The sequence below is a fragment of the Pinus tabuliformis genome, chromosome 7 (genome assembly GCF_031772625.1).
Source record: "Pinus tabuliformis cultivar Carrire ecotype Pingquan chromosome 7, CPIR1, whole genome shotgun sequence".
Classification (NCBI taxonomy): Eukaryota; Viridiplantae; Streptophyta; class Pinopsida; order Pinales; family Pinaceae; genus Pinus; species Pinus tabuliformis.
The window spans coordinates 932,253,356-932,258,890 of NC_142293.1; the positions used below are offsets into that span (position 1 = coordinate 932,253,356).

General features: G+C 38.6%; 1 pseudogene; it reads right to left on the bottom strand.

Annotated features, from left to right (window-relative positions):
• Positions 1-2,650: 2,650 nt before the first annotated feature.
• On the bottom strand, positions 2,651-3,889 carry LOC149250702 (putative pentatricopeptide repeat-containing protein At3g23330 pseudogene; annotated as a pseudogene).
• Positions 3,890-5,535: the final 1,646 nt, after the last annotated feature.

Sequence of the window (5,535 nt, forward strand, 5' to 3'; positions counted from 1 at the left end):
ACCTGCTTGTTGACTTCAATCCAACTACATCTAGCCGTTGGTTTAATCTCCCTATCTTTCATGGTTTTTCTCAGCTTTTCAATACCATCCCATCGGCCCACTGAAGCATAGATATTTGAGAGCACAACATAAGTTGCTGCATTTTTCCAATCCAACTCAAAAAGGTGTTCTGCAGCGTATTCTCCTAACTCTGTATTGTTATGTATGATATAGCACCAAGAAAACACCCCCAGACTGTAGCATCAGGGGTTATTGGAATTTTGCTTATCAAGTCTTTTAACCTCTTCCAGGTGCCCAGCACGGCCAACAAGGTCAGCCATGCAGCCATAGTGTTCTATCACATGTGTGATCTGGTAAAATTGACTCATAGAATTAAAGTACTTTCGGCCCTCATCCACTAGGCCTGCATGACAGCATGTCGACAACACATTGACGAAGGTAACACTGTCCGATTTCATACCAGATTGTTGCATTTCTTGAAATAGTTTCAGGGCCTCCTTGCAACATCCATGCATTGCATATCCTGCAATCATTGAATTCCATAAAACCACATCTTTTCCATGTATTTTGTCGAAAACTTCATTTGCCTTGTCTATGCTTCCACATTTTTCATACATGTCTAGAAGCGCGTTACACAGAAATACATTGCACTGAAAACGACTTCTAATTATTTCTTCACACTATATCCCTCGGTTTTGTGCATATGACTGATAATTCGAGTTGTATTCAAATATATTTGCATCCACATTCAAATATATTCAATATTATATATTATATATTCAGCTTACATAATATGTCCCTCGGTTTTGTGCAAATGACTGATAATTCAAATATATTTGCATCCACATTCAAATATATTCAGTATTATATATTTTGTATTCTACTTACATATTTTTTTTGTTTGTTATTTTTAGAGTAAATTTATTTATATTTTATCTATTTTACAAATCAGAAAATTATAGTTTTATGATATAAATTTACAAAAAAGACACTAAATTCATTTTAGGATTAAAACATACAATTTAAATAAAAGCCCATCACTGTCTCATGAAAAAAATCATATCGCCAAATTACAAAGCGAAAAAAAAACAAAATGTTTCTGCGTCCATCTTCTATCTATCAAAACATCAATTACCTACCAATGTGGAAAGGTCAAACACACAATTCATGTTTTTACTCAGACAAACCTTGACATCTTGTAGATGAGGGTTGGTGTGGGCCTCTTAAGCAACGAAAAGACTGTCCCACAAAATGAAAGTTCCACCAAATATATTGTAATGATGTACTCAACGACAATGAACATCTCATCTTTTTGGGTTTCCTGTGAACTAATGTACTTGATGATGTTCAATGAAACCAACCACTCAAATCAATAGAAATTGCAAGTATATCAAGGTAAAATCGTTTATTAATCTCACCTATCAGGTTCCATAGACAAGTTGTAGTTGGCCTTTCAGAGGGATGACATGGATTTACCATGGTGTACTGGTAGTCTGGTAAAGGTGCCCTCTAAGCAACAGAGTACTGCAATGATGTAATATTAATCTCCAACTCAGTTTGTGGAGGTTATCTCTGGAGCTAATCAAGTTATCGACAACAACTCATCTTTTTGGATCCCATCAACTAATATAATTGATGAGATCTAACGAAGCCAACACCTCATCAATAGAAATTACAAATTTTCCTGGGAGGGTCACAGGGAAAATTGTTTACTAATCTTGCCTATCAATTTCTATATACAACTTGTACATGGCCTCTGTGGCCTCTCATAGGTGCTAGCAAAATGGTGCACGGGTTGGATTAATCCATGGTGTATCGTTAAATGCTTGTAAATGATTAAGAGAGGTTAAAAGTACTCGGGTTGATATTTCACATTTGCATAAACAAGCCCATACTCTGAAAGAATACTCAATATTTATTACAAGTACACTACAATGAAGTCGTACAAATTTTAGAGATTTTAATTCATATTGATTCATTTACAGCAATTGTTGAAGATAAATTTCATCTTGTTTGCAACTTTTCATTCTTCTCCAAGGGCTTCACCCTGAAGTTACAAAAGGAAAAAGTATTTAGATTCTTCTGAATAGCGCATCATTTATAATGCCATCTAATAGGAGTTAGAAAAGGGAAAATAATGCTTAGATTCTAGTGAATAGCACATCACTTAAAGTACATACATGACAAACATTTCCTAGCCTTTTGATTACTGCTTGTTATTTTGAATGTCCTTTAGTTCAAAAAGATATCATCCATGCTAAAAATGGTGGCCATCTTTTGCACGCAATGAAAAATTTCATCTGTAGTGCAAATAAGGGAACTCTCTTCCTTATTAGATCCCCAACATCCTGTCCCCAAACCACTTCTAATTATTTCTTCATGGATTTCCATGCCCTGTTCCAGAGCTGCCAAATTAGCGCATGCTGGGAGAACACTGGCAAAGGTTTTTGAATCTGGCTGCACTGCTGCTTGTTGCATCTGTCGAAAAATCTCCAGAGCTTCCATGTTGTGCCCATTCTGTGCATAACCTGCAATAATGGCAGTCCAGGATGCAACATTTCGTTGAGGCATTTTGTCAAACACTTTGCGTGCAATGTGTATTATCTCACATTTTCCATACATGTCTACAAGGGCAGTTCCCACAAAGACATTAGATTCCAACACACTTCTGATTACTTCTCCATGTATCTCTATACCCTGCTGCATAGTTCCCAAGTTCGCACACACTGGGAGAACACTGGCAAAATTTTTTGAGAGCACAAGCATAGATATTTGAGAGCACAACATAAGTTGCTGCATTTTTCCAATCCATCTCAAAAAGGTGTTCTGCAGCGTATTCTCCTAACTCTGTATTGTTATGTATGATACAGGCACCAAGCAAACACCCCCAGACTGTAGCATCAGGGGTTATTGGCATTTTGCTTATCAAGTCTTTAACCTCTTCTAGGTGCCCAGCACGGCCAACAAGGTCAGCCATGCAGCCATAGTGTTCTGTCACAGGTGTGATCTGGTAACACTGACTCATAGAATTAAAGTACTTTCGGCCCTCATCCACTAGGCCTGCATGACAGCATGCCGACAACACATTGACGAAGGTAACACTGTCCGGTTTCATACCAGATTGTTGCATTTCTTGAAATAGTTTCAGGGCCTCCTTGCCACATCCATGCATTACATATCCTGCAATCATTGAATTCCATAAAACCACATCTTTTCCATGTATTTTATCGAAAACTTCATTTGCCTTGTCTATGCTTCCACATTTTGCATACATGTCCAGAAGCGCGTTACACAGAAATACATTGCACTGAAAACTACTTCTAATTATTTCTTCATGGATTTCCATGCCCTGTTCCAGAGCTGCCAAATTAGCGCATACTGGGAGAACACTGGCAAAGTTTTTCGAATCTGGCTGCACTGCTGCTTGTTGCATCTGTCGAAAAATCTCCAGAGCTTCCATGTTGTGCCCATTATGTGCATAACCTGCAATAATGGCGGTCCAGGATGCAGCATTTCGTTGAGGCATTTTGTTAAACACTTTGCGTGCAATGCGTATTCTCTCACATTTTCCATACATGTCTACAAGGGAAGTTCCCACAAAGACATTAGATTCCAACCCACTTCTGATTACTTCTCCATGTATCTCTATACCCTGATGAATAGTTCCCAAGTTCGCACACACTGGGAGAACACTGGAAAATTTTTTTGCGTCCCGCTCAACGCTTGCCATATGCATTTGCCTAAACATCTCCATGGCTTCCAAACTGAGTCCATTCTGCACATACCCAACAATCATCACAGTCCAGGAGACTACATTACGTTGGGGTATTTCTCTGAAAAGCTTCAATACCTCATCTATGTATCCATTGTGCAGGTATCTCGTAATCATGGCGTTCCAGGAAACAATATTTCGTTCGGGCATTTATCACGTGCTTTCTCAATAATACCACATTTTGCATACATGTCCAAGAGGGCAGTGCCTACAAAAACATCATACTGAAACCCTTGTCTACTTATGGCCTCATGAACTTCCTCGAGGGTTTCCAAGGTGTTACATGCAGGAAGAACACCGGTAAAGGTGAATTGATCAGGTTGAATTTCACTCTGTTTTTTCATCTGACGAAACAGAACCAAAGCTTCCTGGGAAAATCCATGTCTAGCATATGCTGAAATCATGGCATTCCATGAAAAGGCATCTCGTGTTGTCATCTAGTCGAACACTCGATGAGAATCCTCCGGTCTCCCGCACGTAGCATACATAGTGATAAGAGTGTTAAGTAAGAATCTATCTCTGACAAAACCCCTCTGATGCATTTGGGCGTGGAATATTTTACCGCTCGATAAGGCCTTAAGCTTAACGCAGCCCTGCCGGAGAGAAACACATGCACTTCTATCTACAATGTTGTTAGTAGCATGCAAGAAGCCGAGGGCGTCTTTTAGCAGGCCCACTTCATGCAGTGTTACCCCATTCTGTACAGATGAAGTGTTTGTGTTAGCTCCTGTTTCAAGTACAGCAATGGCAGACTTCCTAACTTGAAGATTAAGCACGAACCCAACAAGCATTACAGTCTTCTTCTTTTTGAGGGACGATATGCACGACGTACTGTCTGTGTCTTCACACCCTACCAACAACAAGATTGACAGCAAAACCAGAGGTCGAGTCTAGGCAGAGCCCTAGTTGGCAGTGCGAGCCAAGCACATATCAGCGGTGAAGCTGGCTGTGCGTCCGTCCCCCTTCCGCTTTCTCATTAACCGTTCAGTTGAACAGTTTTGGATCAATGATCACAGTTCATTCAATTGTCTAACAGCACAAATCGACGATCAACAATAGAACACGGTGGCGGCCGGGGCAATTCATTTCAAATGGGAACGGCGTAATTATTTTTAACTTAATCACCAAAATTAAAATTTAATTATATCTATAATATGCTTTAAATATTCTATATATTAATAAATAAATATTATATTTATTATTAATACAAAAACTCTATTATTAATATATTCATATAATTTTTATTTTTTTTCCGAAGAAAAAAGCAAAACTTTTTATTAAGCATATAAAAAGTTTACATTCTGTTTGAGACTTTGAGCAGACCTGATGGCTCACATGATTGCTGTTTTGTTCTTCTTATAAGTAAGACAAGCAAAAATCTCAGTCCTTTTTTACTGATTGTGGATGATATGATATGTCCTGATACTGCTGAAAATAAAACTGACTAGACTTCCTCCCTTCAGGAGGCTTAAGTACAAGTTATACTATGCATACTCCGGGGTCTCCTTCAGAGAAAGAAAACAACCCCTTACAAGATTGTATATAAAACTGTGAGACAGCTGAAAACTGTACAAAAAGATTTTGGGTTTTCTGTTTGAAGTGCTCATGATAAAAATAACAAAAATATAGAGAAAGCTGTAACAGAAAAACATTGTGCCCATGAAACTGCTGACAAAAAGAAAAGACGAGCCTCGTTCACTGAGGAGGAGCAAAAGGGGGTTGTTGTGAAGTGGATGACTGCCCCTGACTGATTTCTACTATTG